General features: G+C 40.9%; 1 protein-coding gene across 5 annotated transcripts in view; it reads right to left on the bottom strand.

Annotated features, from left to right (window-relative positions):
- arvcfb (ARVCF delta catenin family member b) overlaps window positions 1-15,903 on the bottom strand; it is a 251,388-nt gene that overhangs the window by 203,768 nt on the left and 31,717 nt on the right. The window contains exon 2 of one of the 5 annotated variants that reach the window (XM_086313099.1): window positions 5,521-5,583. The exons of the other annotated variants lie outside the window; for them this stretch is intronic. The gene's annotated coding sequence lies outside the window, so the exon portion shown is untranslated. The remainder of the gene's footprint in view (window positions 1-5,520; window positions 5,584-15,903) is intronic. 5 annotated transcript variants of the gene reach the window in all.

Below are 15,903 nucleotides of genomic sequence, written 5' to 3'. Positions count from 1 at the left end.
TGTAAAAATAATGCCTCTTCTTTTTTTTTTCCAATCTGTCTAACAGCAACTAAAGAAAATTACACCCTGGCCCCATAAGTGTCGAACCTCGCATCCAAACAGTTTGTAAAACGAATACTGCCAGAGACAACTGTGCACTTGATATGATTTTAAAACCAACATTCCCTTGTTAGGGCTTATGGATTGGCCATGCTCAACTCTCTCTTACACCAACACACACACGCACAGCTTTCTCTGGCACGAGTAATGTGTCAAACAATAGTTGCCAAGTCTGCTGCCTGCAACAAAAGATGGAAAGAATTAGAGAAATGGAAATGGTGATGCAACACTGTTATGAAAACCGGAGCACAGTGTGCTATGAAAGAGTAAAAATCCATTCACACAGACTTAATATGCCATTGAATCTCATCACTGCCCCGGCCCCCCTATCTGCAGCACTCACAAATGTTAAACATTATGCACTGTATTATCCCAAGGTTTTTACACACACACACACACACACACACACACACACACACACACACACACACACACACACACACACACACACACACACACACACACAAACTTTTTCCCTTTGCTGACTGCCTTCATACATTTACGATTTGGTATTTAAATGCAAGGTCATCCCTACTAATTGGAATTTGTCCTAAAAGCTGCAGCCAAACATAAATAATATCAACAAAAGATTATAACCCAGAACAAAAGTCATCATTACTTCTTGACCTCGCTTGAAAAATCTATACTCTGCTCACAATAGCAGACATATTGCATCAAAAAACCCCAATAAAAAAGTGCAAGCTGATATCGTGTCCCAAACACTTTGCAAATTCAGTGCATTTTGTTCCATTTATATCCTCCTCTCTACACCACACCTTTTCTTTAACATCCAACAAAGTTACACTTTACTGACTTCTCCCAAAGGAAAGTGCAAGTGCAGAACTTTCTGACATCAAGCCTTCAGCCATATAGCTGACTCTGGAAACCATCCAGCAGCTGTAAATACCTGTGCAGAAACAGCAGCGAGCACTGCAACGCTACAGAGATTGGTATTCAGAACAGCGTCTTCCAAAGATGAAGCCGCATAAAGGGTCCAAACTAGAACAAAAATGTAAACAAACCACGCTGGGCCAACTCATGTTAGATTAGCTCTGTGGTGCAGCAGTTAAGTAAACTGGCAAAAGCTGCTCTGCAAATCGAATGATAGAGTATATAACACACACATATAGATATTATATATATCTTTTGTTATTTTTAAGTAGACTTTGTAGCAGAGGACAAGGCGAAGGCTGTCAGGATGTAAACAAAGAGAAAAGAGCGAAGCAGCAGAAAGAAGGCAGAGTGACAGAAATCGGGCCCAGCAGCTCAAAGTTAGCTGTGAAATTTTATCCTTTCAGGACCGACTTCCTTTGTAGCAAAGCAGCCCAAACCGGACTGTAACATATGACAGAAGATGCATTGCAAGGGTTGTCAAACTCTTGATGAACGCATAGGACGTTTCTCAAGTAATGAGCCTCAGAATGGCCAGAACACACCAGTGCACACATGCAAACAGACCAAGACCCTGTTATTTTGTTCAGTCTAACATCACTCCTCCACAGCAACACAGAGCTACCCTTGCCTGTTTGCAAGCAGAGGAATATATCTTGTTGGTGTTATATCACACACATTAACTCTGACCAGTTTTAAATGGTTTTGCAGGCTACCACATGAGCGAAGCTGAGAGATTCAAACATGAATCGTGGAAGATAAAGATAGAAACTACCAACAGTGAGGGGGAGAGCAGAGAACAACGGTATGAAATAAAGATACAGAGAGGATGAAGGAAGTGTTGATGGGGATTTAGGGAGCAGCAGTGGACTTCTGCATCTTGTGGTAGTCCCTCACGAGGGAGTTTTGTGGCAGGCTGGCTGACTGCGCTGCTGTCAAACAGCATCAATGCTCTCCTTCTCTCTGGAAACAAGAGTTGTGGTTGTTTATCCATCCAAATGCAGCAAGACTGCACACTTAAGATAAGATAGAACTTTATTAATCCCTCGGGTGGGTTCCTCTGGGAAATTCGACACTTGCTATCCACCCAAATAAAACTCACATTTGACAAAATCTGTTGTACAGTTAAATATTCAAAACTACTGTATCCCTGACATCAGGAGAGCCAGCTGACTGCACAGATAATGTATTTAAGGCTAAGCCACATCAGCTCTAAAAGTGTAAAGTTAAACCCACAGCCTCAAATCTGCACTACTGACTTACGGGAGAAGAGAGAAATAGAAAGTGCAACACAGAGGACGCTATCATAGGTTTTTAGCTGTGGTCCATCATACAATTTGATTTAATCCTTCTGTGTCCAAGGATAACTGCTTATCTTAATAGGGAAAATGGCCCAGTGGAGAAAACAGAAAGACAGACTAGAAACACCATGGCTGCCGTATAATTTGGATGCAAAGTGCACTTTCTTGGTGTAAACTATGTGCATTACTATTGCTGAAAATGAAAATTACAAGATTGTGAAGGCAACTGTCATGCTTGCTAATATTTCCATCTTGACTAAACATCTAATACTGAATTCTTCTACAATGAAAATGTCTTCACCATGCATTACAATAACCCTGCAATTCACATGCCTGATCTACTGCTGTTATTTTAAGGTCTGGCTAACTTCTCTATCTTATCCATTTCAGGGTCATGTGGGAGGGCCGGAACCTATCCCAGCTGTCATGGGGCAAGAGGCAGGGTACACCACAGACAGGTGATCAGACTGTCTCAGAGCCAATAAGGACAGACAACCATTCACACTCACATTTACACCTACGGCCAATTTAGAATCAGCAATTAACCTAACTTCACTAACTGTGACTGTGAGAGAGAACCCAAGCTGAAATCCAAATTCCATGCACCACATAAAGCCAGGACCTTAAGTAGCTAATTTCTATTTAAGGAAAACTGGTCCATGGTTCCTTTCTTTACACTGTCTTGCAACCTAGATGGCAACCATGTAGCATGGAAAACATACAACATTCTTCAGCTTTCTGACCACTGTCAATACACAGTGCAGTATGCATTTTTTCATTTAAAAAAGCAAGTCTAAAGCTGAGTTCAAACAGAGGCTCCCCTGTCACACATCACTTTGAACCACTTTGTTGGTCACTATTGGACATTTCAAGCTTCGGTTGAGAAGTCATTCCTCTAATGTATTTACCAGCATCCTGTGCCTCCTCATTGGGAGTCATCTCAATTGTTTATCACATTGTTGAGAAAAAGTTTAAGTCAGAACCCTCCCACTTCACAACACCATCATTTTTTCCACCCAAATATCATTGACTATCTGTGGTCTCGGGTAACCATATCACCTTGAATAGCTTCCTGTGTGGCCTAAGTGCAGAACTGCATGACCCCAGCCATGGCAGTTATGCTACCACACTTTCAAAATTACAGTATTTTTCAAACAGGCTGTGTTACACCAGGATTTCACCCATCAGTGCTGAGGTCTTCTGCTCATCAGTGAACACCAACTTCAAACTAGAGCATAACTTGAAATGCAATCTATCTGCATATCTGCATGCAATCTATTAAGCATACATGGATGAACGGGTCCAAATATTCACAGTTACTGCTAAGATACCTCATTGGCTAAATGCAGGCCAACAATATTGCAGATGCAAATTGCATCAGAGTGATGACGTTTGTATTAAAGGCTAACAAAGGCAAACAAAAATGTGTTTGTCTCTAATAGGCAAACTCTTTCTAACTGATTTTAAACACATTTTTGGATTTTCTGCATTTCTGCTGCTTCTCTCTTACAAGGCGTTTATATCAGTCATTCACTGGGAAACATAATATGGGCGTCCAGTCTGCTAATGTGTCCTTCGGCAAGTCATTAGATTTCCACAATGTCAATTGCAGGTGACTCTGACATCTGACCTTTAACAGAAGCTGCCATAGCGAGTGAAAGTGCTTTTCATTAACTGGAATCTTATGTGATTAACAACTTGCCAGGAAGTTGACTGCTTCCGATTAGACTGGGTACAATTTGGAGTAATTTGTCTTGCTGTTTGCCATTGTTGTCCCCTCCCCACCTCTTACATTCACCATTTACAGGAAGTAAGCATTCATGCTTTGATTAACAGCTCCTCTCACATGTGGATGCACAATGTGGTGCCTGAATTCAACACACAATAGACGAAAATCACGCTTTCTTTTTTCTCTTTTTTTCTTTCACCCTGCTGGTAGCCACATGGTTCTGCTGCTATTCACTGCCTGATTAGAGAAAAATGATTTATTTTACCTTGACTACCAATCATGTTACAGCGCCATATGGCAAACGCATTACATAATTGCTTGCTGATCGATTTCGCCAGCAGCTCAGGTGTTTGACTTTTCTGCTTTAACATATGGCAAAATAAGGGTGCTGTGGTTAACATGAACTGAAATTCTGCAGCTCTCCAGCTCACATACTTCTCATTTGCACATATACGCACAGCTCAGCTTATTTCAGAGCTTTGTATCTCTTAGTAGGTGCGTGTGCACCGCTGTGGCTAATTCATCTCATTGCCTACAATCTTTTAAACAACAGGGAAGCAGAACAAGTGACTGTCAACTGCAAAGTATCGTACAGTAAACCAGACGTAGCCCCTGGAAAAGCTGCTCTGTTGTCTCCAGCAAGAAGGGGATAAAACATAAAACATAATGCGAGCCACTTAATTTACGATGGTGAATTAATGGGTGCTGACAAGCTCAATAATTTTTCAGACGCAACAGATAACAGTTATAATCATCAGCCACGGAATCAAGTAGTCAGTGAAGAGACAGGGTGTGTGTGTGTGTGTGTGTGTGTGTGTGTGTGTGTGTGTGTGTGTGTGTGTGTGTGTGTGTTCAATATTGCATTCTGGCCAAAGCAGGTCCCCATTAATGGCGGACCTTGCGAGTTAATGTGATATTGTTTAGTTTATTACCGTCCAATGTCTGCCAGGACCCAGACTACAGAGAGCTGGGTCAGAGCCAGCACTTGCTCCTTCTCCTCTCTGCGCCTTAACAAAAACACGTACAGCACAAGAATCTTTTCCTGAACCGACTGCACTGTCAGAGTACAAGCTGTAGCCATGCTCAGCCTGTACTGAATACCTCTGCACTGACCATTCATTGCACCGTGATTCATTAGCCCCAGTCGTTTAAGCCACTGATAATCACTTTTTACATTGTTGATGGATTAACAATAAAAAAAAAAGATTTTAAACGAGAATGTTTTTAACAAAGTGAGATCCAGAGCATGCATCCTGTGGTAGGTGCATGATTTCATTAGGGATTTGAATGGTGCTTCACTCCAATAAGCTGAAACCATAAACAACACAGAATTTCTCTGGGCATTGACAGCAGGGCGGTCACACAGGAAAACACGCTACCTCGTCTGATAACTTGTGTTATACAAACAGCATGTTTCAGTGTCTCTTACTCTTTCTCTATTAGTGAGATAGTCGATGTTGTGGGAGAGCACAGCTGCCCTCTATGGGTGTGAAAACATACTTCCAACCTCCTGGCAGAGAGGCAGCCCTGATTTCTTCTTCTGCTGCTGCTGCTGGATCATGGCTGGAAGAAACGGAGAGGTGCTATTGTCAGAGCTGAGGTGTTTAACACTAATTAGACGGCTTATCTTGCTAAATTTGCGTCAAACATCGCTCCAACAGCATGGAGACATTTTTGTTAAAGGAGGATTTCTAGGCACAGTACAACCTATTTGGCTCACTTGGAATGTGAAGCATCTCTCATCTGTTCACATCATTTTTTTTATGCTTGTAGAATATACCTCCCACCCCACCTCAGCCTGCACTCCTCCTGTATCTCTGGCTTTCGAATTCCATACTTTTGCATGCCAAGTTCAATACAGCACAAGGAAAGGCTGTGTTTTTCTTTGCTCTCTCCTCTGTGCCCCATGCTATCTGAGGACACAAACCATAAACAACAAGGTGGAAACACACAGGACTGTTCTGGCAACAGATTTTATAGAGCGGGCCCAAACAAATGAGGTCTGCATGTACGCTGACTGAGCTTCAAAGAGCGTGTGGAGGCCGCAGTTCATATTTCCAAGCCGGCTGGCCTCTCTCTGCTGCACCACAGAGACCTCTGGAGATGTAGGAAGCATGCTGCTCTGAAGGAAAACTGTGCATGAATCCTTCCAGCCACTCAGAGGCCTTCTCCCTGATCACATTCAACATGTTGTGATCTGTGATCCAGCAAAGACATGAGAGGATGAAAGGAAGACGTAAGATCTCCGACTTTGAAAACATTCATTATCATGTCAAAGCCGGTCAAGTTGTGGTTTTAAGAGAAAATATGCGGTTCTTTTTGCCAGGAAAAACACTTCCAATGGCAGTCGATTCTGGAGGTCTTAGTGAAAACGAAAGAATAAGACTGTAGCTCGTTTTTCAGTTTTGAATGTTCCTGTTTCCAGTGCTACTCTTCCATTGAAAGTTGCTGGTTTGGGAGCAATTTCAATAGTCAGGAGCTCACTCTTGCATTACAACAGAGGTTCCCAAAGTGGGGGGGCAGAGCTATAGCAGGGGGGGCGCGGTATGAAAAGAAGAAAAAAAAAAAGAACGCTTGGACACTGCAAGCATAATGGACAGGTTTTTGACGGGGCGCCCACACAAACGCAAAGCAGGAGATGAAGCATCGCTGAATATGTTTCCAAACCAGCTTCCTTCCAGGCCAAAGACTAGAAAATATGGTGAAGCAAATCTTCCCTTTGGCTTCACCTGCACAAGTGCCGAGGTAGGTCTCCCCTGCAAAATTGGTTTTCCCTGCGTCTGGAGCAGCGCTGGGCTCTCCAGATCACGGACAAACAGTATCCCACATTCTTGATTTTTAGTTCACAAACACTTCTTGTAATGACTAACTACTCCTGACATTTTGGAGATGTTAGCTCTTTATACAGTAAAGTTACAGCGGGATACAAATAACATCAGGCTGATCCTGCCACGATTTGTTCCCTGGGTTCAAATCACGGACAAACAGTATCCCACAGCTGTTTATGTTTTTCAACCCATTTTCCACAGAGAGGCATTTTTTGAAAAATGTATTGATAGCAATGTTGAATTTTATTACACAGGTAAAAAACAACTACATGTAAAATAATTACACCGTGACGCCTCTGCCTTTGTAAATGGAGCGACAGTAACTGCATGTGTATATGTGCGCGTGTATAACCTGAAGATAGTCAGATTAACAGTAACAGTATTTTGTCTCTATCTGACATTCTGCAATTCATCTCACATAAGATTTTTCCTGTAAAACAAAGGGGGGCCTAGCAAAAAAAGTTTGGGAACCACTGCATTACAAGATCATGTTTACAGGATGTTTCAAAAGGATTCATCAGTCTGTGTAATACAAATAAGCTATATTTAAAAGATATTTCCTTTTATTCTATTATCGTGTTCCTTGCACAGCACTGCCTTGTAGAAAACGTCTTTATCATCTTTATAGGGGAAGACATGGGGGCTAAATAATACATTTGTAATGGAAAAACACTGATGTCCCTAATAGGAGGTGACAATGGTCTGTACCAGAAGGATCATATATTGCCATATACGCTGTAATATAGTGTTTTCTAAATATAGTTTAACAAAACTAGGATATTGATTTAAAAGAAGGAATAAAAAAGACTGGACTTAGGCAGTGTTCATCTGATACTACTGAAATACAGTTTGGCATTGTGGCACCAGACGTTGCCTGTGGAGCAGAGGAGAGATGAAGCAAATTCCCTATGCCCGTGTCAAAAACGCTGCATAAACTCTCCCCATTAGAACTGCAGAAGTCAGGTAACGGAACGAGGGCCTGACCTGGCTGCCACTCCTACTGCCCTGTCATCCATGGCAAACGCACCAGAGGCCAGAGAAAAGCCGAGCAGCTCTGAAGCAAGAGGAGGAATGAGAACAGAGAGCACTGTAGTGTGGTGAGGGGCTAAGCAGTAGCTTAGACTGTTACACCAGTTAGTGCAACAACTGCTCCATTATGCTGGATTGCAGACCTTTGGCTGCCAGACAGCATTAAAACACACTGCAGCAACATTTACAGCAACAATGAGAGTACAAGCACACTATATCAGTAATAATGAATCACTCACTTATGCACTCATTCAAACACAGCCTCCTGTGCTCCGTCGCTTGCCCACACTCAACTAAGTCCCTTGCTTGCTCGCTCAATTGCTCATTCACTGGCTCGCTCAGTCATGCACTTGCTCAGCAATTCCCTCACTAATCTACAGACATCTGCATACACACACACACACACACACACACACACACACAAATATCTACAATCTGTATTTTACAAAAGACACAAAAGCGATAAGAAAGCATGCAGAAAAACCATGAAAGCGTGTGTAAATGCAAAGTATTAACTAGAACCACTATGGAAGCAAAGCTGTGTAGCTGCCTTGTTAATGGTACTTAACATATCTGTGTTTTGTTAGATTTGAAATGCATTCTGTACAATATGTGGGAGTGAATTTTCTGTATTTAAGCAAAAAAAGGTTAAATTATTTGCACTTTTATTAGTCCATGGACAATTATTAGTCCATGATCAACACTATAAAGGCCATCCAGCAAAACTGTGAGGCTCACTGGGATGTTTTTTGGGGGGTTATAACATACCTCTGTGGCATAGAGGAATAAGATACATCAAGCTTTGGCTGCACGGCGTATTAATAGGATCAGTTCATTGTTGGTTTAAACCTTTTCACAGGATTTATTAACAATAAGATTTATTCTTTACAGCAAAGTTTGCAACAACAGAAGAGAAAATACAGCATTAGAAATAAGGGAGGAGATGATCAAGATGAAAGAGAAATACTTGACCAACTAAAGCAGTGAAGAGTCTATTGATAGCCTTCACTGATAAAATGTCGTGCATTTTATGTGTTATTTTCAACAATCAGTCAATATAGCTTTTATTTTTCTCCAATAACAGGCATGTGGAGACAGAACTGTAATTAATTTTACAGAAGCTATTTTCGTGACGTGAGTAGACACGATCTGCATGGGGGCTTATGATACCACCACTTTTTAAAAGGGAATTATTTTTAAAGTTCAGATTAAAAACAGTTCCACAGTGATGTTTTCATGGCTACAGTAAAATCTCAGAAAATTTCAGTTTTTCTCTGGATCTTGTTTGCTTTTTCACTTATTTTCAGTCCAGTCCTTGTACCTGGCCATTTTCAGAGCAATGTCTTTTTTTCTTTGTTAATCTACTTGAATGACCTATTAATCATTTAAAGCATGATCATTCAGTATTGTATCTACAGACTTGGCAAAAAAACTACTTTTGATTGTATCCTTAGGCATAAAAAAGTATTTTCCTTACACCCAATACCTTGTACCAATAAGGTGATTTACAAAGTGTGATTAATGGAATATGTGGCATATTTCAGCATGATGTGCAGCGTGTCCTTAAAAAAAACCCAGGAAATTGGACAAATGGAGGAGTTAAAAAACTATTTACAGCAGACCAACAGGAACTGAAAGTCATGCTCTTAAGAACTAGAACAAAAAAGACAAACACAAGACCTGAGAGACGCATCTGGCCCTTCAGTTGACCCATCTACTGTTCACTGAAACATCATCAGAAATGGTCTCTGTGGAAGGATGCCTGTCAAGAAGCCATTCTCAAAGAAGGGAAACTTATACAAGAACTGGACTGAAATCTAGCGGCAACAGCTCGTACAGAGTGATGAATCCAGCTTTTACATTTCTGGTTCAAATCATCAAAAGTATATACCGAGGAGGTGAAGCAGTGTGGGATCATCTTGACAGAGAACAGAACAACTGAAAGAAGAGCTTTCAAAGTCCTTCAAGAAGCCTGGAGAACTATTCTTAAAGCCTGCTTAAAAAAATGACAAGAAAGCTTACTGAAGATAGTTCAGTGTTAAAGAACAAATATTGTCTTTCAAGCTCATTAGAATTGCACAAACTCTGGTTTTGCCTTATATGCTCTATTTATATTTTTGTTTGCACATGTTTTCCTAGCAAAACACAAAGAAATGAGGGTTGGCTCAAGACGTTTGTGCAGCACTGAATTCTAATGGACTAAATGCCACATGATTCCCACAAACCTAAGTACCAGCAATCCCTTCATAGCTCACTGGGTGAGTGCAGCACTGGTGGTTGATGCCATGTTTATGGCTCTCTTTAAAAATATATATATATATATTCATTACCATCATCCAGAGTGAAATAAAGCAGGGAAAAGCATGTTTTTGAAACCACAAACTGTATCAGAATTGCTTTTTAAATCACTGAGATATCATGCAAATGTAAACATGCTTCATCTTACATCCAATATGTTAAATGCAAAAAAAACCCACTGTGTTCGAAGACAGCCCATACTACATTACCTCCAGAAAAAATTTATTTTTCTTATAGAAATATGTCTTGCTCCAAGTTTAACAGAAAATCTGCCAAGAAAACCAATCGCTTAAACAAATTTTAAAACGTCTTGTCTGAAGGGGTCAAAACAGGCGTCCTTAAAGTATTTTAGTATTTCATGTCTCATATCTTTTCTTCCACACTGCTGTGAAAGTATGAAAACGACTTGACATTTTAATCAACCCCTCTGCTTTCTAACTGAAGGCGTTAAGGCTTCATCTGCAATATTAAAGCCATTCATTTACACAGAATTTAAATCCCATTTCAAAACATTTTTTCAATGTTTTAATTAACACAGAGCCATTAGCAAAAAGTACATTTTAATATCAAATGCAGTATAACCGTTACCCTACAATATTTCTCAACATTTCTTTGTATGAGAGAGTGACGCCCTGCATCAATATAAGATTTAGGAAGTGGCCCGTTCCCTTTTACCAACATTATCATTGTGTTTTAAAATATGTGACAGTAACCCACTGCTTTTCAGGGCCTAACTTTACGCCAATTTACCTACCTTTTCTGTGTATCTTTGGATATTTAACCTTTTTTCTACCTTTCCCCTAATCAAGCTGGCAAACTGTCCACAACACATATACCATACCTGACCTGCCTTACTATGCTACAAATGTTCCATCATTTATTTGAGACTGATGACCTCTGTGTCTGGCTGAAATCCTCCAGATGGCAAAGATTGTAAGTAGCTTCCATCACTAATGCCGAGTGAATGATTTTTGAGCCCATGCTGACCTGATGTAACACCATAGCAAGCATGGTTAGCATGGTGAAAACTACTGAAAGCAGGATAGGATTGCCTGTGTTAAGGCAAATTAGCGTTATGTGAATGCTATCCACTGAATATGGGTCGGAACCTGTTGTGCTGCCAGATGTCTTGAGTGCATAAGGCAGGACTGAATGGCCCCGCTGTTTATGAGTGTATGCGGAAGTCCTCGGACAGATCAGAGTGAAAAAAGACCCAACATTAACTCTCATTCGACTGGCTGAAAGCTCTCTGAATCACTGGGTTTCATGGATAATTACTTGTAAACCATGTGACATTTGAATTAAGCACCTAATGTGACAGGCAGCTCTGACGTAAAAATGACTTCCAAATCACCAGTTGACATTTTTGTTAGAAAACTGTCACTGTGGCACAACTTTTGCACATTTTGTCTTTTTTCTATGCACCTTTTAACATAAAGCCACAGTTTTTCAGAGGTACAAATTATGAGGTAATGCATGTTGCAGGCCCTCTGCAGCCACAGCATTGCACAATAGATAAAAAATAGCCAAACTCTTCACAAACATAGTGAAGCTCTTAGCAGCTAAAGAGCTTGGTATTTCTGCTAAGAGCTGGAGGAGACCAAAACTGAACAAACATAATGAGGAAGATCAGACTGATCAAGTGACAATGCATAACTTACAACATAGCTAATGTGGCTGTGGTTGCCAACAGATCCCCCCAGCGATAGGTTTGCTATGGTTAAAGTATGCCTGTGCTATGTTTTCAGCGTATTCATTTGACCCCGAGGGTACAAATTAAAGTACTAAATAGTAGACACAAACAAACAATAGTGGTAAACTGATAGTTACACGTTTTAGATTGCATGCTATTGTCTCTGCGTGTTCCAGCACCAGCCTACAAGTTAAAGTGATGATGAATTTAGGAAGGCATCTCTTAAAATAGCACCCAACAGTTCCTTGCATCATCAAATTCAAATAGGTACTTGGCAAAAAGGAATGCAGGTGAAAGTAAGTGTGGGCATTTCATGGGAAAGCATTCAGACAAGGTGAGTCAGTGGCCGATACAAGCATCACTCTCTGCCTCATTAGCTTTGGATGAATGAAGGTTCAGGGCGAAGAGCCGTCGAGGCTTTAGCTGGTCCCACAAAAGCAGAAACACAAACACTTTCATTTTTCTCTGATTTTTCTCAGTGTTGTAGTTTTTACCAACTAGCTTTATATAATCTAATATCCTGAGAACATGCAAAGCCCATTAATATCTACTTTTGGCTGGTACTGGTCACGCCTATTTACCTTTCAGTCATGGATGTGACGATCATTGATGGTGGTACTGACAAAAGATGAACAAACAGCAAACTTCAACTTGAGTTAGTCTAAGGCAAAAGAACAAAAGACAGCACAGTTAGGACCCCAGTCATTAGGTCTCACATATTCTCATCCATGAGGGAAGGCCGAATCCCACGAGAAGAGCTGCGTTGGAGATAAAGCCCACCGTGAAAAAAATCCTATTCTGTGCCAAGTCAGTTAATCCAAATTAACTCCGCCAAGGCTTTCCTAACACGTCTACACCTGTCAGTTTGGCCTGGGCTCTCAGCCGAGCAGCAGCACTATAATCATCCGGCATCCACAGGAGAGGAAATTATTCAGGAAAGTGTTCAAGATTATTAAAAGAAATCAGAAAATGCTGCCTTAAATCAAGGATGTCTTAAGAAATTCAATGAGGAAAGTACGTTTCTCACAGAGAGAAAGTGAGAGAGAAGGGAGAAAACTGAGTGTCATAGAAGAATCGGTGGAAATCAGAGAGCAGCAGCGTGCATGAATGTAAGAAATGAAAATGTACCTACTGTAAAAGAAAGAAATCCCTTCTACTGTGTTAAAAAGAAAGGTTTTCAGCAAGATTTCATCTTAGTGAGATATTGAATAATTTTAAAATGTGATCACCTTCCATATGCTGGAAGCTCCTCAACAACTGATAACGTGGTTATGGCAACCGTCGAGGTTGAGAGGAAAAGAGGAAAAGGTGAAAGACAGCAGAGATGAAGGAGAGCTAGCAGGCAGAAAATGAAAAGGGGAGGTGTGAAACTGTCATTCTGAGCATAATCTCATATCAGTTTCAGAATACAAATGAATTATGAAGACGTCTTTGATGAGTTCATTGATAGTTCTAATCATTCATTTTGACCTTGTCTAATTTAGCAGAATATGATGTCAGGCTAATGAATAAAAACTCTTAATTATGATCTGGTACTGCAAATAGTAAGATAATGTATCAAATACAGTGAAATACAGCTGTGAAAAAACTATAAAGAAGCATGATTTATATAACTTCATGCACACCAGTCAACATTAAAGTCTCTGACAGATTAAATGAATAACCCTGATAACTGAACATTGAACCAAGGCTATTGGTATTTATAAAGATGCTTCTGAGATAAATCCCCCCTATAAATGTTACTGCATTCTAAGCAGCAACTACGCCCATGGCAACAGCACTCCCCGATGACAGCGGCCTCAAACACTACACTGCAAAGAGCTTAAGGCACTGAACTGGCCCCACCAAAAAACCCACAGGACTCAAAGGATTCGCTGCCATTGTCCCTGAGCCAGACTCCCAGAACAAGTCCTTTATCTATGCTGCAACATGTCAGAGGTTTTCTGCGGGGGAAAAGAGGGAGTTCACACAATATTATGCAGGTGGTTTTAATATTGCGCCTCATCGGTATGTGCTTGGGCTCAGTGGAATTTGAAAGAATTCAATAACAGCGTGGCAAACTGTTTTATGTTTAAACTGAATTTGAAATCTTTCATTCACAAATTTTATCCATGTTTTACTTCACTGAAACCTATTTGGCATCAATTACTTCTTAAAGTTGCCCTGCCTAAGTCTCAACAAGCTTTTCATACCTGGATTTGGGCACTTTGTCCAACTGTTCCTGACGGAGATTCTCAAGCGCAGACAAACTGAATTTTGAACTGTTATCTTCAGGTCTCTGCACACATGTTTAAGTCTCGGCTTTAGCTGCAACCCACCAAGGATGGTCAGAAACTGTTTCTGAGGTCTAATCAGTATTGTGCCAAAAGGTGAACCATCTGGATGAAAACTGCTATAGGACGTCTAATTCAAACTAGGGTTTGAATCTAAAACGCTGCTTTTAAGAAAACATGAAGGAGACATTTCATCTGCTGGTGAAGATCATGCGATCAAAAGCTCAAGACCAAAACAGACTTTAGGCTTAATCAGTTTGCATTAAAGAGATTTTTGCTTTCCAGTAATGAAAATGATAATTTGGTGTAATTGCATCTGTAAGATATCAGCAAACAAAACATTCTCAAGTGATTTTCGTAAAGCTATTTCTAATGACTTACAAACTGCATCTAAACGGAAAGAAGCTGCGCTCCACATAGCTGAGGCAGATGTGAAACAATAAGGAATGATGGAAAGAAAAACACTGCTCACAATTTTTTTCAGGATTCTTACCATTCTTTCAGATTAAAAAGACAGCTGAGATCTTTGGCAAATAATACTGTCTTAATTTTATTCAGGCCTACGTGTGATCTCTGGCACAAACACTCTCAAATGCTGTCAGATAATCACTGAACTTGATAGCTAGACAGATCAGCTTTGTCAGCGTCCTGGATGTGTTGTACCAGGACTGTAGTTATATCACAAATCCAAAAATCCACATACTGTACCAAAAAAAGAAAAAATACTATTACGCCGACTCTGTCAGATTATTATATCCAAAGCTTTGAAGGAGGAGGGGAGGAGGAAGAGATTAGAGAGGCTCATTTATAGCACAGCTGTGCTTGAAAAAAAGAGTCCTGTCTTGACAAATATTGATTTGTAACCTTTCACAGGATGATAATAACCTGAGAGATGCTGTCCCTTCGGGCCTGCCGGAAAAAAGAATAGGGAGAACGCCACAGTGTGTTCCCTATTTTCACCTAGCTAGGGTGAACATTTAGGCACTTTATGAGTGTCAAGCCATTACATTTTCTCATTAAAAAGCAATAGTGTTGAGGGTGAGAGAAGATCGTTTTCCTTGCAGTTAAGTTCCTTACGTGACACTTTTTGTTACCATAACAAAAAAGGATGACAGAGAAAGAATTCCACACTCATGAAAAAATAAGCAGATTTCACATTAGTTAAAAACTGCAGACTTAGTGTAGGATCAAAAATGTGGGCAGGGACATAAGAGGCTTTAATCGGTGAACAATCTGAGTGGCTAATGCAGAGCAACGTAGTACAACTCGTCCGCGTGTGGATCTAAAAAGGGTTTGGCCTGTGTTCATCTCCATGCACTCGTAGCCACAGTTAAATAGCATAGTGAGAAGTCCAATCCCACAGTGCAGCTTAACCAGTTATCCGCACTAACAGCACGCGACCTCCTGCGGGTTCCAATGAGGGATGCATAACAGAAAACTACCCCAGCAGGTTGAGAGCTTTCTGTTTATGCCGGTTATGAAGTTACGTTTGTACTTGGGGGATTTAGCTGATGCCACGCACCTCACTTACCACCCCCCCCCCCCCCCCCCCCCCCCCCCCCCACTTTCCTCCCCCAGCTGCTGTTTGAACCAGATTTCAACACCACCGCAGTTCTGATATGTCGTGCCCTAGAAACCACTGCCGAGTGGCTTAGCCTGACCTCGATAATTCTAGACAGGCCACATCAATGGCTGCTGGGCAAACAGGGGGACAGTGGTCACAGTCAGCATTGTTAAAACACTTGTCACTGGGGGCCAGAGT

Source organism: Aulonocara sp. 'chitande type north' Nkhata Bay, linkage group LG12 (assembly GCF_057382095.1).
Source record: "Aulonocara sp. 'chitande type north' Nkhata Bay isolate Kocher_YH1m ecotype deep benthic linkage group LG12, A_spYH_male_GT1.1, whole genome shotgun sequence".
Taxonomy (NCBI): domain Eukaryota; kingdom Metazoa; phylum Chordata; class Actinopteri; order Cichliformes; family Cichlidae; genus Aulonocara; species Aulonocara sp. 'chitande type north' Nkhata Bay.
Note: the sequence above shows the minus strand (reverse complement) of the source record. Positions and strands in the feature narration are given on the sequence as shown.